This window comes from Pan troglodytes, chromosome 14, assembly GCF_028858775.2.
Source record: "Pan troglodytes isolate AG18354 chromosome 14, NHGRI_mPanTro3-v2.0_pri, whole genome shotgun sequence".
In the NCBI taxonomy this organism is placed as follows: domain Eukaryota; kingdom Metazoa; phylum Chordata; class Mammalia; order Primates; family Hominidae; genus Pan; species Pan troglodytes.
In genome coordinates, this window is record NC_072412.2 from 118,532,604 (window position 1) to 118,548,148 (window position 15,545).

The 15,545-nt window shown below is 46.4% G+C and overlaps 1 protein-coding gene across 3 annotated transcripts in view; it reads left to right on the forward strand.

Moving 5' to 3' along the window:
• Window positions 1–15,545, forward strand: part of MCF2L (MCF.2 cell line derived transforming sequence like) — a 214,763-nt gene that overhangs the window by 19,076 nt on the left and 180,142 nt on the right. The gene's annotated exons all lie outside the window — the stretch shown is intronic.

Below are 15,545 nucleotides of genomic sequence, written 5' to 3' on the forward strand. Positions count from 1 at the left end.
GGGGTGTGTCTGTGTGTGATTGTGTGTGTGTCTGTGGTGTATCTCTGTATATGGGGTGTGTCTGTGTGATTGTGTGTGTGTCTGGTGTATTTCTGTGTCTGTATGTATGGGGTGTGTCTGTGTGATTGTGTGTGTGTCTGGTGTATCTCTGTGTCTATGGGGTGTGTCTGTGTGTGATTGTGTGTCTGTGTTTATGTGTGTGTGTCTTTGTGTGATTTTTTGTGTATATGGCAAACCCAGAAGAGAACATTATCACTCACCTCACCTGGCAAAACAAAAAGCTTTCAGAGAGATGTGTGGCCGTCATTATGTCTCAGCTGCAGGAATTTTTCAAAGTTACCTGTTATGTTTGCTGCAGCTGGCACCTTTCTTCTCAGGGACAAATGTGATCTTTGATCATTGAGTTGAGAATGAGTTTACTTAATAATTTTAAAATGCCTCGGTGTGGGAGGATGGGCTGCTGGTAAACATTTGTGGCAAATATGCGTTGCCTTTTCCTCCTTCAAGTGCATGGGGCAGGCTGCTTCTCTGCACGTCCATCCGTGGGTCAGTCTGTCCTGCCACCTCCCTTACCCCAGGGCTTAGTGCCCTGTGTGGCTCACGGCTGCCTCAGGGATGCTGGGGAAGGATTCAGCCCAACAGATAGATTCGTTGACGTCCTCTCAACGAATGTGTGCTTTTAAAAATGTCTTTAATTTTGCACTCCATTTCATACAACAGGTGCACATTTAAAACATTTATTTTTAAACAGCTCTGTCTTCTCAGCACTGCAGACTATTTCTCGCTCACTTGACAGGCAGACGTTGGGACTATGTTCTTTTCCTGCCAAGAATCCATCAGCCCCCCAATGCCTGCACCTCGCGTCCAGACTCCTTAGCGTTGCGTTGGGACGTAATTCCCCGTTAGCATCTCCAGCCCCTTCTCCCCCTGTGAGCCAGCCTGGGTTCTTTTCTTTTTCCTTTCTTCCCTGTTTTCCTTCTTTCTTTTTTGGGTTTGTAATAAGTAATATACAGTCTTGTGGTTAAGAAATCAAAATAATAAAGAAGATACGGCTTGAGGATTCTTGCTCTACACTGGTCCTTCCGCCAGGACCTGGTGCGTCCCCCAAGAGGGCCTTGCCACGCGCGAGCTGACACACACGTTCACACTTTCCTCCTGTTTTGTACAAAAGGTAGCACATGGTAAACAGCGTCTGCACGCTTCTCCCCTCGCTCTGTCTTCAGGACTACTCCACATCCATGAAGAAGCAGCATCCTTATTCTCTTGCACAGTGGGCAGTGGGTACACTGTATTCACCCGTCTCTGCTGATGGGCACTATTGCAATGGTGCAATTAGTAACCTAGTATACATGCCCTTCAGCGTGTGTACTGGTGGATGGATCTCACATTCCCGGAGGCTGAGTGAAAGAATAAAGGCTTTTTGACAGTATTCCTCAGGTACTCACACACTCGCTCTGTGAGCCACGTGATCATGGGAGCGGCTCCCTGCAGAGGTGTCTGATGGGAGAGGCTGATGTCCTTGTCTGATGGTTGCTCCAACCTGAGAATGGTGAGCTGCTCTCTCAGTGCAGACTTTCGTCACTTGCATCTCATGCGTGAAATTGAACTGCTTCTCATTTATGTTTTTATCTTTGCCCATATTTTAGCTGGGTTGCTAATCTTTTAATGTTTTCTAGGCGCTTTTCATAAATTAGGGAGTTTAGCTGTAGTGATTTGAGTTGAAAGTATTTTTTTCAAATCGTCATTGTCTTGACTTTCCTTTTTTTTTTTCTTTTGCCCCTTAAAATATGTAGTTGAATCTCAGTATTTGGGGGCTTCTGGATTTTGAGTCGTAGTTGAAAAGGTCTTCCTATTCTGAGGTTATAAAGGAATTCACCCGTTTTTTTCCTAATATTTTATTTGCATTTAAACTTTTGACCCACTTGGATTGATTCTGTTGTATGGCGTCAAGTATGGGTCCAAGTTTGCTTTTCTGACCTGGGGATCCTAACACTGTTCATCAAAATCTCCATGTTGGCTGGGTGCAGTGGCTCAAGCCTGTAATCCCAGCACTTTGGGAGGCCAAGAAAGGTGGATCACAAGGTCAGGAGATCGAGACCACCCTGGCTGATCCTATCTCTACTAAAAATACAACAAATTAGCCGGGTGTGGTGGTGCGCACCTGTAGTCCCAGCTACTCAGGAGGCTGAGGCAGGAGAATCGCTTGAACCCGGGAAGCGGAGGTTGCAGTGAGCTGAGATTGCGCCACTGCACTCCAGCCTGGGTGACAGAGCAAGACTCTGTCTCAAAAAAAAAAAAAAAAAAAAAAAAAATCCATCCTCACTACACGCATCAGCAGTTGCCACCATTAAAATAGATTGAATTTTCATACATATTTGAGTCTGTTTCTGGACTCCCTGTTCTGTCTCGTTTCTGCTTGCCTTCCATTTTCCCGCACCCACTACTTTAATTACTGGGGCTGGTGGTCTCGTTTCACTGCTGTCCTTGGTAAGAGCTTCCTGGACACTCTTGCTAGTGTACCTTTTCCTAGGAACCAAAGTTCCTGTTATCTAATTACATGATTGCATGGACAAATCTGCAGATAATCATGGTTTTCTTTCTTGTCAATTTTTGTGCTTCCCATCTCGTCCCAAAGGATTGCCCAGCATCTCCTGGACGTGATTAAGTAGTAATAGTGATGTTCGGGTTTGGTGATCCTGCCTTCTGTAATATCCCTATTCAATATTATACTGGCCTTCAGGCTGAGATGAGTACTTTGTTGTTGTTGTTGTTGTTTTAATTTTTTAAAAATTAAAAACAGGCCGGGCGCAGTGGCTCACGCCTGTAATCCCAGCACTTTGGGAGGCCGAGGCATGTGGATCACGAGGTCAGGAGATCGAGACCACCCTGGTTAACACGGTGAAACCCCGTCTCTACTAAAAATACAAAAAAAAAAAAAATTAGCCGGGCATGATGGCGGTTGTCTGTAGTCCCAGCTACTCAGGAGGCTGAGGCAGGAGAATGGCGTGAACCTGGGAGGCGGAGGTTGCAGTGAGCTGAGATTGCGCCACTATACTCCAGCCTGGGGACAGGGCGAGACTCCGTCTCAAAAAAAAAAAAAATTTTCCCCATGTTTATTGAGTTATAATGAATGGATAACTACTGTCTGTATTTAAGGTGTACCACGTGGTGTTTGGATGTATGTTTGCACTGAAGTAATGGCCATAGTCAAGGTAATTAACATGTCCATCACCTCACATGGGTACCGTTTGTGTGTGCGGTGAGAACACTTAAGATCTACCTTTAGGCAGTTTCAGATGTACAATGTGTTATTGTTAACTACAGTCACTAGGCTGAGCATTAGACCCCAGAGCTCATTCATGAGATGGGTACTTTAGTGTGTGTAAGATCACTTTCGACTACCCACCAATGTCCTTCATTGAGTGTTTTAAAAATCAAGAATAAATGTTTAATTTAACAAATGTTTCTTCAATATCTGTGGAGATAATCATCACATTTTTATTTAGGTATGACATCATGAGGCATTACATTAGTGAATATTCCCATATTTAATCCCCTGCAACATTCTTGCTGTGTTCCTGGCATAAAGCCCGCCAGTCATGACGTCACCCTTGGGATATGATGCTGGATTCTACTGGATGTTTGTCCTTTCCTTCCTGCCTTCCTTCCTTCCTGCCTTCCTCCCTCCCTCCCTCTTTCCCTCCCTCCTTCCCTCCCCTCCCCTTCCTTCTTTCTAGTTTGATATTTATATATAATACGTCCTGTGTCAACTAAGAATCAAGCTCCGTAAAATATTTAAAGAGATTTATTCTGAGCTAAATATGAGTAACCAAAGCCTGTGACACAGCCCAGGTCCTGAGAACATGTGCCCACGGTACTTGGGTCACAGCTTGATTTTATACATTTTAGGGGAACAGAAGTTACAGGCAGACTTCAGTCAATACGTGTAAGGTATACATTGGTTCTGTCCAGAAAGGTAGGACAATTCGAGTCGGGGGAGTGGGCTTCCAGGTCATAGGTGGATTCAAAGATTTCCTGATTGGCAATTGGTTGAAAGAGTTAAGTTACTACCTAAAGAGCTGGAATCAGTAGAGAGGAGTGACTGGGTTAAGATAAGGTTCTTACACAGAAAGACACCAAGGTTCTTACTACACAGAGGAAGCCCCCAGGTAGCAGGAACAGATGGTAAATGTCTCCAATCAGAGCTAAAAGCCAAGCCAGTCTCTCAGTTCATCTCTCCTGGATCAGGAAAGGACCTGGAGAGGGAAGGGAGTTCTCTACAGAATGTAGATTTCCCCAAGAGAGAGAGCTTTGCTGGGCCACTTCAAAACATGTCAAAGAAATGTATTTTGGGGTCAAATACTTCACTTTCTTTCAGGGCCTGCTGTCTGCCATGTGATGCTGTTCTAGAGTCTGTTGGAATTTGGTGTCTCATTGCTATAAAGAGTTTGCTTGGGTCAGTCTTAAGGTCTCGGTTTTAATATTGGTGCTGGTCAGCTGTACCCGAATTCTAAAGGGAGGAGGGAATACCAAGGCCTGTACGATCCCCCTCCCTCTGGTCAGGGCCTGAACTGGTCTTTCAGGTTCCTGTGGATTCCCCTTGGCCAAGAGCAGGGTCCATTCGGTCTGTTGTGGGGCTTAGGATTTTATTTCTGGTTCACACCTGGAAATCTTTCCATTTCCTTTACTTAGATTGACCTCATTTTTTGTATTTCAGATGTGACACAGTTCAATTACCTATTTGACAATCCTCTTTTCTAATAGACCTAAATTTTCAGAGAACAGTTTTAGGTTAACAGGAAAGTTATGATAATGATACCGGGCGTTCCACACACCCCACACGTTTCCTAATTACTAACACCTCATAAGTTTACGATACACTTGTTACAGTTGATGAAGCAGTATGGATACATCATCGTCTAATAAAGCCTGCGTTCAGGTTTCCATAGTTTTTACCAGAATCCCCTTTCTGTTCAGGTTTCCGTAGTTTTCACCGGCGTCCCTGGAGTCTTCTTTCTGTTCAGGTTTCCGTAGTTTTCACCGGAGTCCTCTTTCTGTTCAGGCTTCCGTAGTTTTCACGGGGGTCCTCTTTCTGTTCAGGCTTCCGTGGTTTTCACCAGGGTCCTCTTTCTGTTCAGGCTTCCGTAGTTTTCACCGGGGTCCTCTTTCTGTTCGGGCTTCCGTGGTTTTCACCGGGGTCCTCTTTCTGTTCGGGCTTCCGTAGTTTTCACCGGGGTCCTCTTTCTGTTCGGGCTTCCGTGGTTTTCACCGGGGTCCTCTTTCTGTTCGGGCTTCCGTGGTTTTCACCGGGGTCCTCTTTCTGTTCGGGCTTCCGTGGTTTTCACCGGGGTCCTCTTTCTGTTCAGGCTTCCGTGGTTTTCACCGGAGTCCCTGGAGTCCCCTTTCTGTACAGGCCTCTGTAGTTTTCACCGGGGTCTTCTTTGTTAGGTCCCTTTGGCTGGGACTCTTTCTCAGACTTTCCTTTCCTCAGTGAGCCGGAAGCTTTGAGGAGCGCTGGTCAGGTGTTTGCAGGATGCCTCTCTCTGTTGGAATTTGTCTGGTGTTTCTCTCCCATCAGACTGGGGTTAAGAGTTTTTGGGAGAAACGCCACAGAGGTGGAGTCCCTTCTCACCACACCGCGTCAGGATGCCCACTGTCCCCGTGGTGCTGCCCGGATGGCCCGGCGAGGCCACTCTTCTCGAGGCTCTGCACCCGGAGATGCTCTTGCCTTCACTGGGAAAAACATCCCATGCACAGCCCACGCCTGAGGAGTGGGGGACTAGATACCATTTTACTTAAGACTCTGTACATGGATACTTACAGGTGAGATTAAACCATAATATTCCTGCTATTTGGTCTCTGTCAGATTTTAGAATCAATGTTCCATTCTCTTCATGAAAATAATTTGGAAGTTGTTCACTTCTTATGCCCGGGCTGTAAAATGGCTTTGGAATTATCCATTCCGTCAAGGTTTGATGGAATCCCCCTTCGAAGTCCTCTGGGTCTGATGCCTTTGGAGGGAGCTGCTCAACAGCTTTCTTTCCTCCGTGAAACCGGAACTGTTAGGTGCAGTGTATGTGCCCTGCAAGTCACCATTTACCCGGGGTTTCACCCTTCACCGCACAGGTATACAAAGTGATTGCGTGTCACTGTTAAGCTTCTCTGATTCCGAGGTGACTTTTCCCCTTTCATTTCCTATTTTAAGTATTTGTCCTTTCTCTCTTTTTCCTTGATTAGGTTAGCGGATAGTTTATCTATTTATTGTTTTTGTTCCCAGAAGCCATTTTCAAAATGTAGTTCTACTGATTTTCCAATTTCTGATTCATTGATTTGTGCTTTTGCCTCTACTTCTTGTCCTTTTCTTTAGAAAATCTTCTGAGCTCCTGCTTGACTCACTGGTGTTTCATCAGTCTTTGGGGAGGTGGTGGGATGAGTCTCCGCACCTCCGTGCTTTCGCGTGCCTCACCCGTGAGGTCCTCTCCCTTCTCACCCAGCGTCACGCCCTGACCCCTCGGCTCCCGTGTCCTCTGAATTCCTTGCACCAGCACCCTGTTGAGCTCCACCCCTGCACTGGGGTCTGTATAGGTGGCTGTCGTGTGCCGAGCATAGCTCAGTATAGCTGCATGAAGCGTTCCACCGGGCAGACGGTGTTGATCCTCCAGTCTCTGAGCCACAGTGGTCCTCCGAGTGGTCCTCAGAGTGGTCCTCAGGGCCACTCCCCGAACGACCAGTTCACGCCTTGCTTCTCCCCTCGCCCCCAAGGCCTCTTCCCCATCCTCACTTCTAATGGGTGGCCTGGACTCCTGCTTGACGGAGCTGAACCAGTTGGAAGAGCGTCCCTGCCTGTCCCCTGCCTGTCCCTGAACCTCTGCTCTGCACCACACCCCTGCCTTCCTGCCGGACCTCTGAGGGTCCTGCACGCTCTCCCCACACTGGTCTGTGTCCCCATCCCTCTTCCCACTCCAGGGCAGTCATCCTCCCTCATCGTCAAGTCTGAGTTCTCCCCGGATTCCTGTCAACTCAAAGGTGCTGTCGTTTCTCCTGTCTAAACCTGCCTGATCTCTCCATCTGTACTCAGCCCCTCGGCGATCTCAGTCCCCTGGCTTGTGACCCACCTGAGTGTGATGATTCCTAGTCCACAGCTCCAGTCCGGACCCCTCCCCCGGGCACCGCACCGCCCTGCCTCCGCAGAGCCTCCACCCGCATCCCACAGGTCTCCCAGAGCCGCGTCATCCACTGCAGCTCCATCCACCATAGTTCACTGCACCTCTCCGTCCAGTTCCTTTGGCCAGAAACCCCATCGTCCTCATCTGTGTTTTCACTCATGCCCGTATCCGACCTCCCGGGAAATCCTGTTGGCTGTGCCTCCAGAACAGATCCAGAATCCAGCCAGGCTACCGCCCTGTCTCCCACCTTGAGGTCGCGCTGCCTCTGCGCCTGTCCCTCCCCACCGCCATCTCGCAGAACAGCAAGCGGTGACCTCTCGAAGGTGAGTGCGGGCCCTTCTCTGCTGAAATCCTCAGTTCAGCAGGGTAAACACAGCGCTCTCCGGGTGGCCCACCTGGCCCTTCGTGCCTTCCTTCCTCCCTCTGGGTGGGACCCTCTCCTGAGAGACCTCCAGAGTAGGCCGCAGTTCCCCCTGATGTTCTTCCAGGCCCTCCTTGGTGTCTTCCTGTTCAGCTCTGACCTGGAGGTACTTCCACTGGATGGGAGTTTGTGTGTTTGTAGGTTTCATTTCATAATGTGATTTTCCCTTCTCTTGTTTGCTGCGGGGGTTCTCCTTACTAAGGGTGAAGACTTACAAGAAAGCTGGCTTCTAGACCCTCTGGACTCTGACCTAACCTCACCTGCCCACCTCCCTACTCCGGGCCGGCTTGCGTCCCCAGGTGAACTCAGTCCTTTCAGGGCACCTTCAGGGTTGAGCCCACAGTCCAGTACCATTTCCTGGTCTGTTCGAAGTCCGCTGGGACTTTGTATCTTTTCAGATAACTTGCCACTTTTTCTAACCGGTGGCATAATTATTTGAGTATTTGTCTTCACCTAGTTGGGTGTTAACTTCTTGAAGGCAGGACCTGTCTCTGAGTCATTGTGCTGCCTTCATAATTCCTAGCAATCGCAAATTAAGGGAACGCACTGTGTCCGGGAAGGCATCTGCAGGGGAGGCATTGAAGCTCCTGAGTGCATGTTAGGGATAAGGAGGGTCCCTGGAAACAGCGCTGACAGTCCCATTGAGGGGAGAACTGTTACTACCCTAACACTGGGGATGAGGATCACAGGAACGTCACGAGAACGTCATTTTGGGAAGCCAGCTTGGTGGAAGCTCCGTGTTGGGGAACTCCAGTAGACTGGGAGGGAGAGCAGGACTAACTGACGCAGTTCACTTCCCCGTGGGGTTTCCCACACCTCGGCAAGTTGAGGGTGTGCAGGCCCTTGTCCTTGTTGGGTTGCATATGGAGAGAATGTCCATGGGGAGAGAGTAGGGAGGGGACCACACCCCGGAAAGGCCAGTTTGAAAAACCTAGGCCTGGGGGGATGCAGCCTGGGGGATGCAGGGGCGTGGGGTGTCTCCGAAGTCAGCTGCCTTGGAAGATTCCAATGATGAACAGGGGCAGAGCTGGTGTCTGTCACTCAGCTGGCTGGCATTTCCTGCTTTTGTCTCCTGGGAGGTGCTGTGGATATAAACATTATATGCAGAGCAGCAGCGCTTTCTGGTTAGGGATGCAGCATTTTAATTCACTGAGCAAAAGTGGACTGGAGAGTCGTTTTGGTAAGAGACCTGACTGAAGCATCAGCCCAGACTTTCACAAGCGGGGTCCCATTTTCCCAGTGCAGGAGCTGAGGCCCGTCTGGATTACACGGATTCTTGAAGTGCCCCATCCACCGTGTCCCCACCTGTGGGCTCTGCCCCTGCGCTTCCCTGACGCGCGCCCCCTTCCACTGCACACGGCCCTGGACTTGCTGGCAGAGGCGCTGTTGAAAGGCTCTCAGACCTCTATGCTGGCACCTGTGGTCTGTGGGCCCCGTGCCTCTCTTACTATTCCTTCATTCTCTTTCCTTGTGCGTAGCAACAATTTCATTAATTCAAATTCATTTACAAGATATAAAACCACACAATATAACTTTTAGTTTTTAGGCATTTTTTCAATTATATATTCTAACAAAAGACTATCAGGTAAGAATTTGCAATTTTTATAATATTTAAATGAAATTTTTCTTTCAAAACTGTTAGGAATCACTGTTTTGTTTAAAAAAAAATGCCTAGAAACGCCTTGAGAAAATAGAAAGCACATAAAGCCTGCAAATTCTGAGAGTAATTGTTATTAAATGGGTGTTTTTCCCAAGAGTTTGTATTTGTAGTCTTTTCTTAGCTAGTTTAACATTTGTTCTCCATACCTACTAGACAGATTTTTTAGTTACACTCTTGGTAACAGTATTCATTCATTTTATCAGTACCATCTGTAACTCCGAAATGCAATTTTTTAAATTAAACTAAGTAGACCATGAAATGTATTTGAGATGCAATATCAAATTTTTCATGCTTTGAAGGACCCCAAAACCAGTGTAATTTCTCTTCCCTCAAATATCAAGGCATGGCTGAATTATGGATGTTTCCGATGTCTCCTTCCTTCTTTTCTTATGGTAGCGAGGCACCCCTCCTCCATGAAATCAGTGTTTTCCTGCATTTGGAGTGACTGTTAGGTTTCCTTCATGTCAAGCTGTGCTGTCCCTCCCACAGTTTGGAGTTTTTCTGGGTCTCAAGTTAGAATCAGGAAGGTAACCATGCTACCTGGACAGTTAGGTGTTTAAGGGAGAGAATCTGGCGGACAAGCCCGTGTTACCTGGCTGAACTGCAGAGCGAAGAGCTCATGTATGGGTGCATGGCGGAGAGGTGGGAGGAGGCGTGTGTCTGTAGAGTACAGTTCTGTTGTTCTCTAACAGAAAACGTAGAGTTTTCGTTGTTTGTAGTTGGTGCACAATGCAGAAGAAAACTCTGCATTCAAAATCAGCTATGAAGAGTGATGTCTGTGTGTTGCTGCTGGCTTGTGTGTGTGTGTGCGCACACGTGTTTGTGATCAGTTATCTGATATTCATGGGGCACATTGTACCTGTTGAGCTGAGCTGAATTCCTGAGATGTGGTTAAATGCAGAAAGACTAGAATTTACCATCTGTTGAAACTAGATGCCTGTGGATGGCCAGTGACCCCAGAACACAGGACAGGATGGCAAGTAGCCTGCACGTTGTATGGCCTGCCGCCCTTCGGTTACCGGGCTGCTCTGAAGCTGGAGGGGAGCAGTTAGTCAACAGTAATCCAGTCAGGTTGTGGGTGGGTGCCAGGGGGAGGGCTTGCAGGGACAGTCAGGTTGTGGGTGGGTGCTGGTGGTGGGCAGGCGGGGGGCTTGCAGGGAGGACCCGACCGAGCTCTTCCAGGTGGACAGGATTCAGAAGGTGGAGAGGAGGAAGAGCCCCACAGGCTGAGGGCACAGATTGGCTCACAAAGAGCAGTGCAGCCACTCACTCTGCACAAGAGACACTCCTGAAAGAAACACAGCCATGGCCAGGCGCGGTGGCTCAAGCCTATAATCCCAGCACTTTAGGAGGCCGAGGCAGGCGGATCACGAGGTCAGGAGATTGAGACCATCCTGGCTAACACGGTGAAACCCCGTCTCTACTAAAAAAAAAAAAATCCAAAAAATTAGCCGATTGTGGTGGCGGGCGCCTGTAGTCCCAGCTACTCAGGAGGCTGAGGCAGGAGAATGGCGTGAACCGGGGAGGCTGAGGCAAGAGAATGGCGTGAATCCGGGAGGCAGAGCTTGCAGTGAGCTGAGATTGCACCACTGCACTCCAGCCTGAGCAACAGAGCAAGACTCCGTCTCAAAAACAAAAAACAAAACAAAACAAAACAGAAAACAAAACAAAAAAACAGCCAGAAGAAGTTAAAATAGAAGGACGAATAGGGCAGGCTGGTCAAACCAAGTAAGAAAACAGAGGTTGCAAGTTTGATGCCTAACAACGCAGAATTCAGAGCAAAAGCCTTGAAGGATAAAGACGCCTCCATTGATAAAGTCTGAGATTTGCAGGGAGGCTCCACACACTGTTTATCTGTCAGCATCCAGGAGTGCAGCAATAACTTTAATAAATCAGAGTCTATAGGATTTGTGTGGAAAACAATCAGGAACCAAACGACCTCCCACCTCCTCGTCTAAGATAGATCAAAGAAAATTCTGTCAAGACACAGAAACCCTGAGGGAAGTCCCATAGAGTCTGTCAACCTGCAAACACTGCTGCAAAATAAACCTTCCTGTTAGATACACGAGACACAGTTTCTAGAAAATTGATTGTATTTTGGACGACAGAGACACCCTCAAATTCCCAGGGATATGAATAATACAGGAACACTGTCCTAGACGTTAATAATAAAATCAGGAGGCTGGAAAAGAAACAAAACAAAAATGCCACTAAGCAGCTTTTGAGTTGGAGACCATGCCAGCTAAAGTGGAGAGTTCCTAAAAGTACAACACACAACTTAGCGAATCCATGAAATATGGCAGGAGAGAGTGTAGGAGAAATATGGCAGGAGAGAGTGTCAGGAAGATTATATCAATACTCATATCAGTAAAAATGTAAAAAGGATGCAAATACCTACATAAAAATGGTAGAAAAAGAACAATAAAACAAGCCACAAAAAGTAGATAAAAGCAGAAAATAAGGATAGAAATAATAAAAATAATAAATCCAAAAGCTGTTTTGAAAGAGACACATGAGGCCCCAGCTCACAGTGAATGGAGGAAAAGTCCAGAGGCCCAGAGCTGGAAACGTGTGGGCCGGGAGCAGCCCCTGCCAGAGGGCACTTTATACAATAGTCGACTTTGTACAACCAAAACTCAATAAATTTGAAAGCGTAGAAGAAACAGATAGTTTTTCAGAAAATTACAGCTTTCCAAATTTGATCCTGATAGAGCCAAAGTCTAGAATAAATGGGGAAAGGAAAGAGCTCTTCCCCAAAAGAGCAAGCCAGATTATTCCACACGGAACGTCTTCCAGATCTCTAAAGATCATACAATTTCAGTGCAACTTAAACTGCTTTGCGAGGTTTTCTTTTTCTGTCCTCTAATGTCACTTTATGTAGTGATTTCAACATTGATCCCCAAACCTGGCAACATAGTACTTTGGCAGAAATAAACTATGGACTGATCTCAATCTCATTTCTCAGCATTGAAGTAAAAATCTGAAAGCATTCACAACACATTAAAAAAAAAAAAAAACCCCATTGGCCAGGCGCGGTGGCTCACGCCTGTAATCCTAACACTTTGGGAGACCGAGGCGGGCAGATTGCCTGAGCTCAGGAGTTCGAGACCAGCCTGGGCTAAATGGTGAAACCCTGTCTCTACTAAAACACAGAAGAAATTAGCCAGGCGTGGTGGCGCGTGCCTGTAGTCCCAACTACTTGGGAGGCTGAGGCAGGAGAATTGCTTGAACCTGGGAGGCGGAGGTTGCAGTGAGCTGAGATCATGCCATTGCACACCAGCCTGGGCGACAGAGCAAGACTCCATCTTTACAGACAAACAAACAAACAAACAAAAACCATCGTGACAATTAGGGGTTTATTCAAGGAATGCAAAGATGGTTAACATTAGAATCCATTAATGCATAGAGAGAAATCATGTAAGTTTCATAGATGTGGAAAAAGCACTCGACAAATGCAGTGCCTCTTTATGTTAAAAGAAATCCAGTCACATAGGAATTGGTGGATACTTTTTTCTGTAACCTTTATTTTAACAATTTCAGATGTACAGAACAATGGCAAGGGTAGCACAAAGAATTCTCGTATATAAAACACTCAGATTCCTCAATATTATGTTTAACCATGTTTGCTTTCTTCTCTCATGTGTGCATATTACACAAATATACATTATTATTTTCTAGGTGTCAGAGTACGTGACAGACAGGCTACCCTTTTATCTCCATGAACTTCAGTGTTGGCTTCTTTTTTTTTTTTTTTTTTTTTTTTGAGGCGGAGTCTTGCTCTGTCACCCAGGCTGGAGTACAGTGGCATGATCTCGGCTCACTGCAAGCTCCGCCTCCTGGGTTGACGCCATTCTCCTGCCTCAGCCTCCTGAGTAGCTGGGACTACAGGTGCCCGCCACCACACCTGGCTAATTTTTTTGTATTTTTAATAGAGATGGGGTTTCACCGTGTTAGCCAGGATGGTCTCAATCTCCTGACCTGGTGATCTGTCTGCCTCGGCCTCCCAAAGTGCTGGGATTACAGGTGTGAGCCACCGCACCTGGCCAGTGTTTACTTCTTAACAAATATATTTGTTCGCCTATAAAACTAGAGTATAATTCTCCAAATTGTTTGTTTTTTGCCATTACTTTGAATGGCAAAACCCACAATTACCTTTGCAGCAACCTAATAGGTAATTAACTTCAACACACTCTTCTCTAATCACTGCTGTTTTGTATGTAGATCCAGAGTCTATGAGTTGTCCCCCTAAATGTCCTTTAAAGCAAAAGAAAATTCAGGAGCATGAGAATTTGGAGCAGGAGCTGCATTCAGTTGTCCTGTGTTTTATCTTTCTTTACTCTGGAGCAGCCCCTTAGCATTTCTTTGTTTCATGACACCGCCACTTTGGAGAGGGCAGGCCAGTTATGTTGTAGAACATTCCTAAATTGGGGTTTGTCTAATGTTTATTGCTAAATCCAGGAGATGCATTTTTGGCCCAGAAATGCTGATGTGTCCTTCCCAGAGCGTTCTATCAGGAAGCATACGAGACCGGTTTATCCCGTTACTGGTGGTGTTAAATTTGACGACATGGTTAAGAAGGGAGAGCTTCCGTAACATGACCTAAAAATACACACACACATTATCCCCAAAGCCAGCATCCTACTCAGCAGGAAATGCTGGAAGCTCTCCCACTGAAGCCAAGAACAAAGTGAAGCTCCCCACAACCCCCACACGATGTGTTGTCGTTAGAGTGCCCCCCCACGCAGCTGGGCTACAGAGACAGCACAGACACGGGAGTTTACCTTTTCCTTTTCATTATCTCTATTTTCAATTTCTCTGTATGCAGTTGTTACATTTCTGGAAAACCCAAAATAATCATTGGATAAAATGCTACAAAAAAATAAGGGAATTAATAAATTTTATACCCTGCTGCTTAACATGTAGAAATCATATGTAGGAACAAAAACCAAGGAGAAGATCTAATGGGAGAGATAATATTTATAGTAGCAAAAATAAAGTACCTCTGTTTTTAGCATTCTCGTTTAATAAATGCTGATACGAGGAAAACTATAAAATACTCCTGAGACACAGAAGACTTGAACACATGGAAAAGGTATATGATAGCTTTAGATAGGGAAGCTCCACATGACAAAGACATCAGTTCTCCCTGAATTAATGCATACACTTAAGGAGCCCCAATAAACACATCATCTTTTTCTTTCCTCAAGGTGCTAGACAAGTTGATTATAAAACCCACTTAGAGAAACAAACATGAACACCTAAGAAAACCCTGGAGAGTATCAGAGGGGAATGGGCTGCCCAGACGTTAAAATTTTCTATACAGCCTCTTTAATGAAAATGGTGTGGGTCCCGGCATAAGAACGAGGACAGGTGAATGGAACAGAATAAAAATCCAGAAGCAAATCAGGCTGCCTGGGGATGATCCATGTAGCTCAAGGCAGCATATAAATTTTGTGCTGGAAAAGATGACCTTGGTTATCAATGGTGTTGGGATAACTGGATAGCCTCATGGAAAAAGATGAAAGTCAGGTCTTCTTCACACCTTTCACCTGGATAAGTACCAGATGGACCTGTGATTTAAATGTAAAAAGTAATCCAATAGGCATATCCAATAAGCATATGAGAATGTGGTTGGCATCATGATTCAAGGGCAAAATGTACGCTAAAACCACAATAGGGTACCATTCTTCGTCCACCAGAGTGGCTAAAATTAAAGACTGGCTATTCCAAGTGGTTGGTGCAGAAGTGGGATACCAGTGCTCACATTTCCTGGTGGGAAGGCATATTGCTATGACCACTTTGGAAACACAGACAGGGTCTAAAGATGAGCCTGTGCCTGCCCTCCGATTCCACCCTAACTGTGCACCCAAAAGGAAGGAGTACTTCTGCACGTGTACGTATGTGGACGTTCACAGCAGCTTGATGCCCAGGAGCCCCACGCTGGACACCCTAACCTCTAGGAGCCTTAAGAGAAAACGGGTTAAATAAAGGGCATCATATTCATACCCCACAAAGCTACACGAGAAGAAATAAACCACTACAACATGCCTGCAGCTCACACATCAATCTCAAGATCAGGCAAAACTAGCTTCTCTGGTAGTGGTCATAGTATTAATGGCTGCTACCTCTTGGGAAATACTGGCTGGGAAGGGGCCAGGAAGCCTCCTGGGGTACTAGAAATGTTCTTTAGCTGACCTGGGCAGTGGTCACTGGGTACATACATACGTTTGATGTGATAAACTGCTCCATGCATGTTCCTATATCTAGTAAAGGAATCTTAACATAAAGCAAAACCACA